Source organism: Haemaphysalis longicornis, unplaced genomic scaffold (assembly GCF_048455015.1).
Source record: "Haemaphysalis longicornis isolate Haplotype H1 unplaced genomic scaffold, Haemaphysalis longicornis Haplotype H1 scaffold_13, whole genome shotgun sequence".
In the NCBI taxonomy this organism is placed as follows: Eukaryota; Metazoa; Arthropoda; class Arachnida; order Ixodida; family Ixodidae; genus Haemaphysalis; species Haemaphysalis longicornis.
The window spans coordinates 70,331,411-70,347,947 of NW_027526233.1; positions in this window are offsets into that span (position 1 = coordinate 70,331,411).

Sequence of the window (16,537 nt, forward strand, 5' to 3'; positions counted from 1 at the left end):
ATTCCCCGGAGTTGCCTACAAAATTACATGCAAGGATTGCGACGCATCCTACATAGGTGAAATCGAGAGCGTGGTGGAATCCCGTTTGGCTGGGAGGGAACATTATGAGCAAAAAGAGACGCCGACCAGTCCAAACAAAACGTACTGACGTTTCGGCTTCCAGCACGGAAGCCTTGTTCACAATAAATGCATCACCAGAAGTGGGTCGTTTAAGTGGGCTTGAGTAATCGCTGCAAAGAGCGTGAGTAGATGGGGTTTAAATTTCCGTCGTTACGATTGACTGTGTTAGATGTGGTCTGAATGATTAGTGATTCCAGATGTAGCCGTGATGGTAACTTTTTCTGTAGCGACGATTCTTGCATTGTCCCAATCAATCTTGTGGTCATTCACGACGGCATGTTCGGCTAAACCATTGTTGCGGACGCTTTTATTATTTACTTCACGTGCGTGCTGCTGCAGACGATTCTTATAATTTCCTGATTCCCCGATATACACGCCACTGCAGTCTGCACAAGGTATCTCGTATACCACACCGGGGAAGCGCTCCTTGGGCAAGCGGTCCTTGACTCTCACGAGCTCATGACGCATCTTTTTGGCTGGAACTTGGGCCACCTGTCGAAGTTCCTGCACCAAGTTCTGGCTCCGTTCGTCGGTAAAGGGACCACTTACACTCGTAAGTCTTTCGATTTTGTCGAGAAGACTCGCAACACCGTGATCGAGAAAGACAACTTGATGGTGTCCTTCGACGTGAAGTCCCTTTTCACGAGCATTCCGATTGACCTGGCTGTCAACCTATGCACCGCTGCTCTCGAGGCTGATGAGACGTTGCCCGAGAGATCAGCGATGAATGTGCCAGAACTACGCAGGCTTCTAGATTTTTGCCTGAACAATACGTACTTCGTCTTTATAGGCCATTTTCACAAGCAAAGGCAGGAGACTCCAATGGGTGCCGCCATTTCGGTCACGGCGGCGAACCTGACCATGGAAGCGCTGGAAGCACGCGCGCTAGCCTCCTTTGCCCCTCAACCAAAAGTGTTCTTGCGTTATGTCGACGATTGTTTCTGCGTCGTTCGGAAAGACGCGGCGAACAGCTTGCTGGCCCACCTCAAAAGTATGGAACGTGCCATTCAGTTCATGTCAGAAGAGGGGGCCGATGGCAAACTTCCCTTCCTGGACGTCCTTGTGTCTCGGCAGGGCCAGAGGCTACGTTTCAGCGTGTACCGCAAGGAAACGCACACAGGCCGTTACCTGAACTTCAACTCCGTGCACCCCGCTTTCCACAAGACGGTTGTTGTTAGCACGCTACTGCAGCGTGCGAAAAGATTGTGATCGAAGCCCGAGGATGCGGCGGTGGACACGGCAAAGGTACGGGACGACCTGGCTAGCTGCGGTTACCCGAGGCACTTTATAAACGCAACGGAACGCCAACTGACCCGACGGGGACAACTGGACGTGCCCACTGCCCCGATGAAGCGAGCTCCTGTGCCCAACCTTCCAGGAACAAGTGAATGTTTGGCACGTATCCTACGGGAATATGACGTGCAGGTGGCCCACGTTCCAGCCAAAAAGATGCGCCATGAGCTCGTGAGAGTCAAGGAACGCTTGCCCAAGGAGCGCTTCCCCGGTGTGGTATACGAGATACCTTGTGCAGACTGCAGTGGCGTGTATATCGGGGAATCAGGAAATTATAAGAATTGTCTGCAGCAGCACGCACGTGACGTAAAGAATAAAAGCGTCCGCAACAATGCTTTAGCCGAACACGCCGTCGTGAATGACCACAAGATTGATTGGGACAATGCAAGAATCGTCACTACAGAAAAAGTGACAGCATCACGGCTACATCTGGAATCACTAATCATTCAGACCACATGTAACACAGTCAATCGTAACGACGGAAATCTAAACCCGATCTACGCACGCTTTTTTCAGCGATTATTTAAGCCCATCTTAAACGACGCACTTCTGGTGATGCATTTATTGTGAACAAGGCTTCCGTGCTGGAAGCCGAAACGTCAGTACGTTTTCTTTGGACTGGTCGGCGTCTCTTTTTCATTCCTAATCCTACATAGGTGAAACTGGAAATTTTTAAAATAATTCAATAGCACCAGAACGATGTCAAAAAAGGCAATGCAAGTTGAATTGCCTTGTCGGATCATCCCCTGGCTACTGACCACGTCATCGATTAGGATTCCGCAAGCATAATCGCATCAGAGAAGCGCCTGTCGACACGACTACTTTTAGAATCAGTGCATATTCAACCAAGTAAAAACACGATTAACCGGTCGCGGGGTAATCTCCCCGAGATATACATGCGCACTCTGCGCCACCGAACCTATAGATAGTCGCGACCTTTCACCCCCTCTTCATTGTGAACAAGGGGCCAGTAGGGGCCCCAAGGCGTCTTTATTTATTTGTTTTTGACCAGGCGAGTGCCTGCTTGTATTTCATCAAAGAATCACCCTCCCCTGACGAGTTTTCGTCGAAACTTGGACTCTGTTAGGTGTCAGTGTGTTTACACAGCCAACTTGTGGGGACGCACATAAGCTCCTAACAAATGAGCTGCGTAGTGGCTATGCACTAGCCATGGTTTTTATTAGTTGCCTTGATGAATATGATCTTCTGTCGCAGTGTTTTAGGTAGCTCGCTCGAAACTTATTCCTTTGTTTTTGGACATTGTGGAGTGTCCAATGATTATTCGTTCTATTTCTGATTTTTATTGCAACCTTAAATATGTCAGGAGTCCCGTAATGAGTTTCTGGCAGTAATAGAGCACTACTGTGTGCATGAAGTTAGCCTGAATAAAAAAATTGGCTGCCTTGCCTTTGCTTAGAGGGGTCATGCAGACAACGCACAAGTTTGGTTCATTCGACAGATTGCCTCGTTAGAATCATACTGACACCATTTTTAACGCGCACTTCACTCGAATAGGCTATATAATTAGGAAAAAGGGAATGGCCATGCGACCCACTAGCTCATTTCCTACAGCAGTACCTATGATGTCATATGTCCCCAGCTGTGCGATTGGCTGAGGCCGGCAAAAGCAAACGCAAATGGGGCAGGCCTTATAAGCATGCCGAACGAGCTATTTGCGCCTAAATGTAATGCATATTCATTTTAGAGCAGTAAAAATGGGGCTGTAAACAATGAAAGTTACGAAAATACGCGTACACATACAAGTACCGATGCGCACTGCTGTTGGTACGGCGTGTACTATGCTTGTTTTAGCTGGACAGCACTCCGCCGCTTTGGAGTTGGCTTGCACGGCCCTGGCCGATTGGCATAGGTGATGTAGTCTTACGTGACCCTATTTGTCGAGGATACCTCATGTTTCACAAAACCATTACTTTCTACACTAACGAAAACAAGCCAGGGTCAGACGCGGTCAAAAAAAAAAGCAATGGCAAACAACGGCTTGTGGATGAGTATGGTAGCTCCACCTGGGAGGACTGATGGCTAGCAAGGCTGCAGACCCGTGTGACGCAGTAGTTTGTTTGATTACACGCACTTATATGGTGGGAGAATCAGACTTTTAACCTAAATTAAATTTTCAGTGGGTGCAGCATCATTTGCTGCCGGTCAAGTGGTGGGGGCACTATAAAACAGGAAATATTTCGAACGAAACGAACTTCTATGTTGTCCGAATGGCCCCTTCAATGTACTGTGTTGTATTTTTGGTTCCTGTAGTGATGTCACCATTAAGGAAACGCGGTAGACAAAGTTAATGTCAGCGCTTTACCTTGCATTTTTTGTTTGATGGAAACAAACGTAATACTCTAACCAAGGACTTTATCCGAAGCGTTCCCAACATTTGGGAACCTACTTGGCTCCTTCATTAAAAATTCCCTCGCACTACCCCGAGGGGGAGAGTGTGTAAGTGCGAATGCACGGTTGTTGATTGCGCGATTACGGTGGATATCGTGATCTTAATGAGTAGTCGAGAGATTACACAGACGCACACAACTACAAAGAAAGATATTTCACTCGTTATTGCTGGTACCGTTGCCCGGTCCGCCATCATCGTTATCGAGATGCAGGACCAGCGACCGCTCTCGACGACGGCGCGCGCTCGACTAATACCCTCCCGCGCCACGCGGCCGCTACACGAGCGCCCTCACGCGTCGGAATGCGGAGCGCCCGCTACGCGAGCGAGAGCTCTCCCGTCCGAAGTGGAGAGGAGGCGCCCAACACCCGCAGTCACTGAGCGGAGAGAGGAGGAGGAGAGTAGCGCGCGCCCATCTCCCCCCGTTGCTAGGGAAGACGTGGAGCGCGCGCACCCGCAGCTGTTGCTATGCGGACGACGGCGGCGGACGATTCAGGCTCGCTTAAGAACACACAGAACACAAATAAGCCGGAATGGGAGTAAATGGCTTGTGTCATAACTCAGTACCAATTCGGAGTTTTCAAAACTCCTTCCAATGGGAGTTTCGCCTTACTCCCATTATTTTGGCAGTTTTTTCAGTAGCATATGGGAGTTTCATTTTACTGCCACTACAATGGAAGTTTACAGGGGTACCATTGGGAGTGTATTGTTTCCTCCAACTGGGAGTTTTCAGGGGGCGCATTCGAGGTTTTTTTTTGTGTGTGTTTTTGTGCGCTTCATATATATGCGCTGCAGTTGAATTTATTACTGCATTTGGGAGTTCTTAATAAGGGCATAGTCCGCATTTTTATTTTTCGTTGGGGATCACGTAATTTCTAGTCTTTTTCCGCTTCAAACGTTGAATGGCGAAACGTGAAAAGTTAGTTTTCTGCACAGTCAATTTATTGCATAAAAATTACATGAATACGATACAGGTGTGAACACGTTAATAAGACAATAAAAACACTGAATCAACAAAACACCTACATCGAGAACACAAGGTATCTTGGTAAGAACTTTATCTACTACAACACTCCTCAACGAAAAAAATTTAAGCCATTTGCAAACAATGAGGTCAGCATGTCGTCGGTGCGCTGTTTGCTTGCACCTGCCTCCCAAACGCTGACGTTGCCGCACCTCCTGGCACGTTCTTCTGGAAGCCACAACAGCACATTGATTAGGGGGATAGCAAAACGCTTTAAATCTGCGGTAACAAATACATAAGCATATTGTGCATCTGACCTGAAAAAAAAAAGAAGAAAAGAAACGGCACTGTACAGACGCTGCACTTGTCACTCTTGTGTCCAACTTTCCGTAATGTCTGAATGTTTGTTTAAAGCTACGCAAAATTGCACTTCTGTCCGAGACACCTGCGCTCACTTGTTCGCCAAAACGAAGTGTTCTGCTGTTCAAAAAGGTGCGCGACCCTTGTGGCGACCAACTTCTCAAAATGCTTCCTTTCCCTCTTTTCCTTGCCTGTAGTGTTCTGGGAACGAGCTTCAGGTTTTACTCCCCGCACTGCCCCTCTCTCCCCTCACCGAAAGTTAAGGAAAAATTTCGGTCGGTGTGACACCTGCGCGTGCCCCCCTTCAAAAAAAAAAAATAAAATAAGCAGTCGTCTGTCGACTCTACAGAATGCTCCCTCGAATGGAGTTTGCTGGTTATAGTTACACGCGCCTAGCGTACGGAGAGCTTCCACGGGGCCCCGACTTTCTCCCTTTCCAGTGAAAGCAATTAATCGCCGGCGGCACGCGGCAGTCACCCTCCTCGTAGCAAGCGCGGCTGGCACCACACCTACTTCTCAATAAAAGCGGCCGCCCTGCGACGTTTGACCGGCCAACTTCACCCTCGCTTGCCAGTAAGCCACAGACACAGCCTAACAAAAACACCTAACAGCCGTCCACAGTTCGGACAGTTTTCATTCTGCTTGCGATTGTGAATGAGTGAGTGTTCCGCTCGAGACCCGCGCAAATCCGCATTGCTTTCACACCGTTCGGCCTCCCCAATAACGTTCCGGGCATGGTGCCGTCTTTCACGCACAACGCTCACCTCCAGTGGCGGAGAATCGCCCGTGCAGTGGCGCGGGAAACACGTTCAGTTTATTTGACGCTAGAAGGGGCACAAGTCTCCCAAAATGTTGCGTACAATAAAAAACGTGAAAATCTTACCTTCAACCACCTCGCAAAGGCACAACCACGTTGTTTTTAACGAGCCACTCTCAGCGATCACTGCATTTAGGCCTCGCGTCGGCTGGCTGGCGTATTCCGTCGGCTCGAAAGTCGGTGACACGGAGGCGACGTTGCAGTCCGTCGCACGTCAGTCCAGGCTGGTTCCACAATGTTCGCAACGAGCTTCGGTTGTTGGGAAGCACTTCACATCCGTTCGTGCGGCCGCAAGTTCACACCGGCAATAACTTTTCGGGGACGCTGGAGCTCACACGACACACGACACCAACTGGCAGCCATTTTGTAAGGACGCGTAGAGGAGGAAGGGGTGAAGGAGGAGGAGAAGGAAATGGAGGCGGGGTGGGAGTTTTTAATACTCCCATTAGGACAAACGCAGTAATCACAGCCAGATACTGCGTTTGGTGAAGAGGTACAACCGTGGTAAATGCGCTTATTTACGACGGCTTGTGGCCCCCGGTGTAAACTGGCAGTTTTTCCACCATTATACTACCACACGTGGGAGCAGGCCGCCTGTCGTGAGGAGTTTAAAAGACGTATTCCAGCCAAGAAACTCCCATTCAGGCTAACTTGTGTTTTGTGTGAAGTGCATTCGCACTTAAAACTGTCTGTTTGACCAAGAGCAATAGTTCTACATATAAACAATTTTTTTGTTTGCTGCAGCGGATCAGAGGCTAGGGCACAAATATGGGGTAGGACAGCTAGATATCTGTTCATCTTTTGCCGGCTTGCGGGTGTGACAACTGTATAGTTGTCAATTCCAATTTGTTGTGGTCAGTTTTTCTCAACTAAATTGTAGCTTTTTTAAAGATTATGGAAGGTTTTGTGGGCCTAAAGGGTTGCCTCATTGCATGTTTGGCCTATGTAGCGTTGAAAGGGGATATTTTGCTTCAAATGGAATATCGGCCTAGCATCATGGTCCTGTGGTTGCTGCTCACTTTCATTCATGCCATTATTTTTTATATTATCACTTAAAATTAGAAGTTAACCAATCTGCTGTCATTTTAATTTTGTCACCTGCTTTATACTTTCTTTTTTTCCAACTGTCTGTAAGGAGTGACAATTCGTCTTTTTATGATACCAAGGCGTCAGACTGTGCTAGTTGGTACATGTTTGAATGGATGAAAAACCAGCGGAAAACACAGAGTACGGAAGAGAACGATGGGATAAGCTTGTCCCGTTGTTCTCTTTTAACTGTGTCCTGTGTTTACCGCTGGTTTTTTATCCATTTAATTTTCATGAATGTGTTGAACAGTGATTAGTTTAAGTGCTCAAGCAATTTTTGGCTTGAAGGTTCCCTGTAGCATGTATATAAGTGCTCTCTGCTCTTTTTTTACCCAAGACCCTATTACCAGCCCTAATGAGATTGTCTTTTGTAGACATGAAGTTGAAATAAATATTTGTTTGCATTGCTTTACATATTTTGAAAGAATTGCTTGCTCACTTTCTTTCAACCCTGTTTCTTAATCCTGCTTAGAGCATTTTTGCATGTTTATTTTTTTTCAGAACCAGGAAGGGTGCTCATGCTCGGTTCTTGCTGAAGCACCAGTATCTGTACTTCACACGTGAGCTTTGAACACGCAGCACTTATGGTATGAAACATTTTACCAGTATTAGCTTGCTTTGTAGATGTCAAAGCTCTGGACAGTGTAGTACAGCGTCTGGTGTAGTGCACAATCTCTCTATAACAGCACCCGCTGGGTGCTGTTAGTAAAGAATACTTTTGTGGCTATAATACTTGAGATTATTTTAAAATGTACGTCAAATACTAGTAAGAATAGCTCTCTAAATTGGCGGCCATTTTCCTGGTGGAGGCAGAAAGTGAAAATACCCATGTCTGAAGATTTAAGTCCACAATAAATATCCCAAAGTTGCCAAAGCTAATCCAGAGCCCTCCTCTGCGGTGCACTTAATATCCCATGTGCAGCTTTGTGTAAAAACAGCCAGAAATGTATGATCAAGTTAAATTGATTTTAATGTTTATAAATGCAAGTATTCTCAGTTTAAGCTGCCTTATTTAGTAAAATATTTTCTAACAATTGCATAGCTACCAAACGTTTACAGAAAAGCTTTCATAGGTTATGCACCTTCTCAGCGAAACAAAAATGTCATTAAGAAAAGCAGAAAAAAACCTAAATATGGAAAGTAGCAACACTAAAGCTGCTAATAAAAAAGATGCTGAACGTTTTATCGATGATATTTTGCTGATTTTACTTCTAGTCAACTTAAAAAGGGCTATAGACGGGTTTGATGCTTCCCATGAAGCACCTCGTAATACTAGACGAAACTAATGGGCACTGGCTGTTGGCTTTTCATTTGCAACATTGAAAAATGACCCCACATTCACCAGCAGGGACATATGCAAGGCACCATGCACAAGCTAGACTCATGATAAAATACTGCTATAGCAACAATGTCATCACATTTCAACCATGGGCTTCACCAGGGGACTCATATGCATTGTTCTGTGGTGTTTACAGTTCTTGGTATTGCTATGTGGGGTCATTTTTCATGAAGCAAACAGAATAATGTAAAATAAAATAAGTGGCAGTGGGGACCCAACTTTTATGGGTAGAATAAAGCCACAGTACGGAGGGAAGTACACATATTGCATTTGGTCTGCCGTAATATTGAGCTTTTCTGCTCAGCTCAAGAATAAGACACTAAACATTGCGGGTAGCTACCGTGATGCAATGCTGAGAAGCCAAGGGTTTTAAGGTTCAAAGAACTTTTGTGCAGTTGATGTGTTGCATGCCTACTTGCTTTCACTGCATAACACGTTTATGCTGTGCAGTGAAGCTCGAAGGATGTGCGCTGCAGTTTAGCAAAATGAACATAAAATTGAATTTTTAACACCGTTTCGAATAATCAACAACCTCTAATGATACAACTTCTGTAGTGCGATTTGGCTGTAATATTAGACTTTATAAATAGATGTTTCAAAAATCGGTGGGACAAAAAGTTCAAGTAAATTATCAGCTGACATTGAGCTTCAATGGAATGTCTGATAGAACGGAGCTTGGAAAGCACGAATGTTTCATGCCGTAATTGTGTGTCATACTGTGCCATATGTCGCTGCATACCTGCAGCGCCATTTGTGAACCGAGGATGATGCACCCTTTTTGTACCCCTTTAGGTGGGTGCTTTTGCAGGAAAAGCTCCTACAGATTGGGGGGCTAAGTAAGAACCCTACGATATTTTGGGCAGGAAAGGGAGCTCCTGTGGCGACGGAATCCAAGCACCCGAAAGGGTGTAAAATATTGTGTTATGAGGGTGCTTCTGCGGCGACAAGCTGAACGCACCCTTTTGGGAATAAAAATGTTTAGTGTGTGGTTACATCGATCTCCGCATGATGGCGGTACTTGCCCGTGCTAAGCGCATGATATGGTTTGGACATTCCAAGCTCTAGCCCGCCGAACGCAACGTAATGCCTTGACTCCAATGCGAGTGCTTTTAATAACAACTTTGATCACACCACTTTGAGAATCGGTTGAAACGGAGCAGGCGGCGCACGTCGGTGTTATATTTTTCTTCGGCGTGCGGCCGCAGTGGCACGAGCCGCGCCATGTCCGTGGCGCGATCAGCCATGTTCGTGGCTATTTCAGTGTTGCCAAACGAAGAAATTGACAGCTAAACTTTTCAATGAATACCGGTTATAGAATGGGTCAAAGATAAATGTTCTTTATAGTTCAGACTGCTGTGTCCAGCTCATTGTATTCGGAGGAAAGGAAGTTCATAATTGCTTGTATCTTGATATTTGGTATGTGCTTGGCTGTAAAGTTTTAAGGGAAGTTGCCAAAATGTCTATTAATAGACACCTCAATCGTAGTTTATGGTTGTGAATTAGTTTTAGTCTCAGGATTCATGCACAGAATTCTGCAAACATTCTTGTTGTTTTTTATGTTGCGACATTTACTGTCGATTGTAAAAGTTTGTTCGGAAAACGTGGTTTCGTTCGGCTTGAGTCTCAAGATTTCTGACACAAAAGAAATTGTGCAATTTATGGTCAATTGAACTTATAAATGCGGTTGTCTGCCTTTTAAAAAAGTTGTGACGACAAATACCAATACAAGTTCTCCACGGGTGCACATCACATAGGGTATTGTTTTTGGAAGCTAACACCAGAAAACATGATTGCAGTTGTAGTGGGGGTCCAGTTCTGTCTAGCTGTATCACTTGAATGCTAATGTGTAGTGAGCACACTGATAACGGTTTTCAGTGGTCCCTCTAGTGCACCAATGTTGTGATCGTCACGTGCATGAAATTGTGAAGTTCTATTATTTCTTCTATTTTGGTTCAGACTACTACGTTTTTTTGTGTGTGTCATGTCAAGTTAACCGATATTTCAAGATATCCGAGTTTGACGCCACGAGAGATCACTGTACATATAACTTAAAATTGTGCCATTAGTCATAAATTGTTGCATTTCATTTACTTACAGAGCCTCCAGACATACACCTGTCGCCATGAATTGCATTAGGACACCATGATGATAGGTCTCAAGCCTTCAAGGCCCTGGTGATGACACGCGCAGCACCATGGTACTGCGCATGCCATCACCTTTAAAAAACGGTGTGAGGATGCTCAACACCCTTTATTTAGGGTGTTGAGCGTCCTCAACACCCTTTTTTTAAGGTGTTGAGCTCAACACCCTTCTTTTGTTCTTACACCCTTTTTTCGTCCGTACACCCTTTTTTTGCGAAAACACCTTTTAAGGGTATTAGTAATGGGACAATGTTTTTACACCCTTTTCGGCCAAAAAGGGTGTAAAAAAGTTTAGTGTGTAGCGCGGTCTCCCACTGCTCCTTCGAACTTATGTTGAGTGCAGGCTGTCCTGCCTTACTGCTTTGCGGGTCATTTCTCCGGAGAGGACAAGACCAGACCATGTGATCTAGGTCAGCCGTGTCACCGCACGCCTTGCATTTATCTGAGTAGAGCCCTGGGTAACATCGGCTGTAAGTCACTGGATTGGGGAAACAATCTCTCTGCAGCCGTCGCCACGCTACTGATTGCCATTTGCTCAGTGTCTTGTCTGGGGCTGGGTATAGTGCCCTTTCTAGTCTATAGTAGTTAACTATATCTCCGTGGTACCCTAGCCTGTCCCTGCCTGACCATCGTATCGAGTGAGCGTCTGTGTCAAGAGTTTCGACATCGGCTCTGTCAACGAAAGCTCGAGCCGCGTCGTGCGCACACTCATTCCCGGCCAGGCCATAGTGGGCCGGCGCCCATATCAGTTGTATTTTGCCCCCTCGCTCCATCATCAAGCCAGATTTTAGGATTTGGGACGCCTCAGATGAGATGGATCCCCTCGCGTAGTTTAGAATGGCTGATTTGGAGCCGCTTACAATAACTTTGGTCTTGGATGACGCGACCATTGCCAGGGCAATGGCCACCTCCTCGCCAACCTCCGGGTCCGTCGTTCGGACCGAGCCGGAGGTGATGCAATCGCCCTGTCGATTCACTACCGCTAAGGCCATAGCGTCACTGCTGGTACATTCGGCGGCGTCTACGTTCATCACGTCCTCGGATTCTGCGTATCTTTTTTGCAGAGCCCTGGCTCTGGCCTGTCGGTGATCCTGGTTATGTACCGGTTGCATGTTCTTAGGGAGTGGCGGGATATGCATGTGGGTCCGTATCTCCACTGGTATTTCGACTTTCGTGCCTTGCGCATCTGTGTGGTTTATGCTAAGAGAATCCAGTATTTGTCTCGCTACCTGAGTCTTAGAAAGCCGTTCCTTTTGGGCGGTTAGTTGGGCTTCTATGAGCTCACTGAGCGTATTATGGAGGCCCAGCGCTTCAAAGCGTTCGTTCGATGTAGTTACAGGTATACTCAGGCCGTGTTTGTGCGCTCTCCTTATCATAGCATTTATTTTATTCTCCTCATCTCGCTTTAGGTTCAGGTAAGTAGTAACGTGTATGATCCTACTTAAAGCAAAAGCCTGTACCAATCTCCTTAGGTTATGCTCTTTCATTCCGTGGTGCCTGTTTTCGATGCGCGAGATGAGCCTAATTGTTTGATGGACGCTTTTTTCCAGCGCCCTCATGGTTTCTATGTTGTGTCCATTGGCCTGAATTCTGAGGCCAAGAACCCTGATATTCTGAACTGTCGGGATACCCTGCGTACCACCTGAAGTATTTTTTTTTTCAGAAAGCCGCCGAGTGAGCAGGCGACACGGCGGTCGCCTCGAGGCATGCACCAACAAGCGCTCGACAATTTCTTGGTATTTTTTCCTGCAATGGGAAAAAACGGGTAGTAACAACAGCTCCTGTGTTAAAAAAGAGAACTGTAACCAGTAGTTTCCGTGGCCGTAGCCAACCAAAGCGCAACGTGCAGCTGAACAGTGTTTCGTTAATTCCGTATCGAATCGGCAGTACAAGTGCACTGGCTTTTTTCCGCTATATCGGCAGCAGTGCCGTTTCAGTGCTGCCTTTAAACGGAACGGGTGATTGCGGCCGAGAGCTCATCGACCCTTAAGGCGAGGCAACAACTTTTCACTGATGATAGAAATGTACACGCTTACAGGGTGTTGCGACAAGCCACGGATGACCTCTCGGAAAGCTTTACCGAAAACACCTTGGCTTTGGCTGCTTTTTGGGAAGGCCAGATAATTCGCAAATATACAATAACTGCATGCGGATCGAAGCGACTAACGAATGGACAGATATTAGATCGGATATTTCACAACGCTTAATATCCGCGCATGCTTAACTAACAGCAGCTGGTTGAGAATAGAAAATTGAGCGTTGGCGAGGCGTCCTTGAAAGAATTCTCCGCCAGCAATCCAACAGCACAATGGGCATAGCTATATACCTACTCCTTTCGAGGAAGACGCAGCGAGAATGAGGAAATCAATGCCTTCGCCTCCAAAGATCTATAAAAATGCAGAGAAAACAAGCCCTCGATTGCGAAAACTGCCACAGCGCCTGCGGAGTAGGTAATGTCGCAAGAGAGGAACATGGCTAGGAGTTGCGAAATGGTCATAGCTTTCAGCGAGCCTCCTCGGCCAGTTTTCTCGTGAGAAATGCAATGATTTATTCAACTCTTATTGCCACAGGATTAGTACTAGCACGTCCTACGCTAATGTTGTGGCGTAACGCTGACCTTCCAGGTGGATTCTATTCGTGTTTTCCTGAGTACAGTTGGAGCTCTTTGGAGTCGAATGATGTAGGAATGTCGTGGCTGGTATTGACGTTTTATTTGATACTTACGGCGGGGTACGCAGATTTCGGTTAGGAGGGGCCCCTCCCCAAATACAGAGAACAAAACAAAACAACAGAAACAACAGAAACGTGAAAATCACAAAGAAAAACAATTTAAGGTTTCGAAAAAACGGTTCGAAAAAAATTGCGCGCACTCAGGTTTATCTCAGCATTGTGTTTTAAGTAATGTGCCCCTGTGTTCTCCAGAGGCATAGCAAGATTGAGCGCTTTATTCAAAGCAGGCGCTCACTTCGCGCCAGTTTATGTGGCCCGCTTTTCTGATTGAGGTGAAAAGCAAAAACGCCCGTGTGTACGAGATTTCGGCGGAGTTAAAGATCCCCAGGTGGTCGAAACTAATCCGTAGCCCTCCACTAAGGCGCACCTGATCGCCTCCGCTGAGTCGGTGCGTTAAGTCCCACAATCAATCAGTTTATTTGGCGTTTCACCTCTATAAAAAAGGGAACTTTTATACAACTCCGAATATAGAAGAAGAAAAAAGTTGTACTACTAGATAACAAGGTTGAGTGGTGTATGGTTACTTACCATATTAATAGAAAACACACACACACACACATACTTCCCTCAGAACTAATTCTAGACTATTTTTATAAAAATATTTTTGGAGTATATAGTTTCGATAAAACAAGAGTTACAGCCACTTTTTGTAATCGTATAGTCCCTCTGTTTACTCACGTATATTTACAGCCGCGAAGAAGTCTGTAGGTTTACAACTTCACTGCGTACTAATCAATTATGACAAAAGAAACTTGGCGTCGTGATGGAGTTGTCTTAGCTGCCAATTTCAGTGTCTTTTTTTCCCCAAGAAACCTATATTTTATTGAGAGTTTCGGAGCATTTCCCGCTAGTCATGGAGCGAGCGCACGGAATTCTTTGTCGACGCGACCCTATAGGCGCACACAATCTTTGCCGAAATCCAGGGCAAGACACCTTCGCCGTAAAAGAAATTCTTGTTATTGTATATTAGGCGGAACGGTGCCGTTGTTATTCTCCTCCCTGTCTACCGGAATCATTTCCGGGGCAGTGTCGCCACGGCGCTCTTTTGCTTAAGCCACTGACTCCTCGGTTGATATTAGTGCACCATTATAATTCGGTAATTTCCGATATGAAATACGTTCTTAAAAAAAACATTACAAATATAGAAAGTTACAGGAACTTCATGGCGGCTCAAATTTCCTCTACGTAGTACATAATTCTTTCCTGGATAAAGTGTGAACGTCTAATTCATACACTTGCGATGTGTCCTTTTCATAACCTCAAACAATTTGCATATGAACCAACGGGCGGCGAACTCATACTAGACCTTGAACTTACAAATCACCCAGAGCTTGCTAAAAAAACATACTAGACGAACTTAATGTTCATAAAGCCGTACATTGATCAATGCCGGTAGCATGTGGCAACAAATGAAAAGTTAAGAAACATATTTTAACTGCGGCCGAGCTAACACTGATAAACTGAGTCACTCGTTGCAGAGCTTCTCAGCAGATTTGGAACATAACTTTGCAAATCGCTCAGTGCAGTGTAACTGGAGTATGTACCGCGATAAATTAAAGGAAGTGGAAGAATTGTGTGTACCTGTGATAAGCGAAAGAGTAAATGATCCTTGGTTTACCCGAGACGTAAATTGGGGCTTGAACAAAGAGAAAAATCATGCCAGAAAGCCTTTATTACGAGTGATCCCGTGGCTGGCTTTAGTAAAAGAATACTTCCCGCATGAGCTCGAGTTCACCAGGTTAAAAATGAGGGCCACTGTTACCCGCTTACTAAGACTTTCAGAACGGACCCTAACAAGTTTTGGAATATTATTATTGCAAAAAAGAACAACTTGGCACCACCCCTCACAACGGATGATGGCAAGACATTACCTGCCGCTGAATAAGCTGAAAAGCCACACAACAATGAATGAAGCGCACACTAGCGTTATAGTTGAAGGTAGCTAAGCTGTACATAACCTTCACGACCATGACAACGGTTGAGGTCCACAATTCCAGCCGATTTGTTTCTTCTTTTTACATGTACTCCATCACTGTTGCTATAAATGTAAGCTTTCCTCATTTATTGGAAGTGATAACCAACGGACGTTACCTTGGAAGGGCGTGCGCTTCGCTGTGTCTTTCTCAGCCCGAGCAAATGTTGCCACGACTACGGCGAACGCTGGAGCTTTTTTTTTTTTTTAGTGGGAAGGAGGGGAGGGATCTTATCCAATCTCCCTAAGTTGGTATGCTTGGCTTCACAAATCTACGCAGGGTTCGCTGGGCGGTCGGCGTGAACTACGCACACAGGGACGCTCGGCCTTTTCAGGGACGCTCGGCACACAGGGACGCTCGGCTGCTGCTGCAACACTCCTGTAGAATGTCTGATGAAAAGCCCGGTGATTTCTGTTGATCACGTCACGAAGCGATCCCTGCAGACAGCGTTGTGATAAAATGTCCGAATTGGCTTTTTATTATGCCTGTGACTGCTCAGGTGCAGCTGAAGCTGCCGTTACGTTCGATTGATAGTGGTGTTAACGCGCCGATACAGATTTACGCGATGACGCGCCCTAGTGGAGGGCTCCGGATTTATTTTGAACATCTGGGGATCTTGAACGTGCGCCGAAATCAGGGGGATGAAACTCCGCCGTTTTTCTGTCCCGTGACTGCAGCGATCCTAACGTCTGGGGGCTGTACTACATGCGAGCATAAATGAACGTTGTTGTTGCATCTTATATTTAATACTAGGTTAATTATTAATTATGAAGTTTTTAATATGCAAGTAAACTTAAAAGTTGCAGTTCGAGATTGCGAAATACGAGCGCCACCAGCAGTGGAAAACAGGAACCGCGCCTTTCGGCTTCGCACCGCTGAAAAGGGGCGTTTCTTGTCGTGCCCATAGGTATGCTACGATTCACGGTGTTCCGAGGGCCGTTTTTACCACCGTAAAGTCTGTTTCATAGAAACAGACGCATGAATGAATTCGCGCCGTCATCACAAATCGTGCTGTACGGAGTGGTGTCAAAATTCTTCGCGCCAGGCCGGCATAAACTTCTTTTGGATCCCGGCGGACGAAAGGTACGGTCGGCATGCTGCTTGTATTGCTTTTCTACGCTTGCACGAGATAGCAGGATGCGGTTGCAGCAGTAGCTGTATAATTGAAGTGAGCATGCACCTGCACTATCTATTTATTACATTCTGATTGACTCCTTTGACTCTTGTCTGAAGCATGAAATGCGCGGCCGAGCATCTGGTAATTAATCCAATCACAGCATTAGCTACACACGTTTGTTTATACGTGC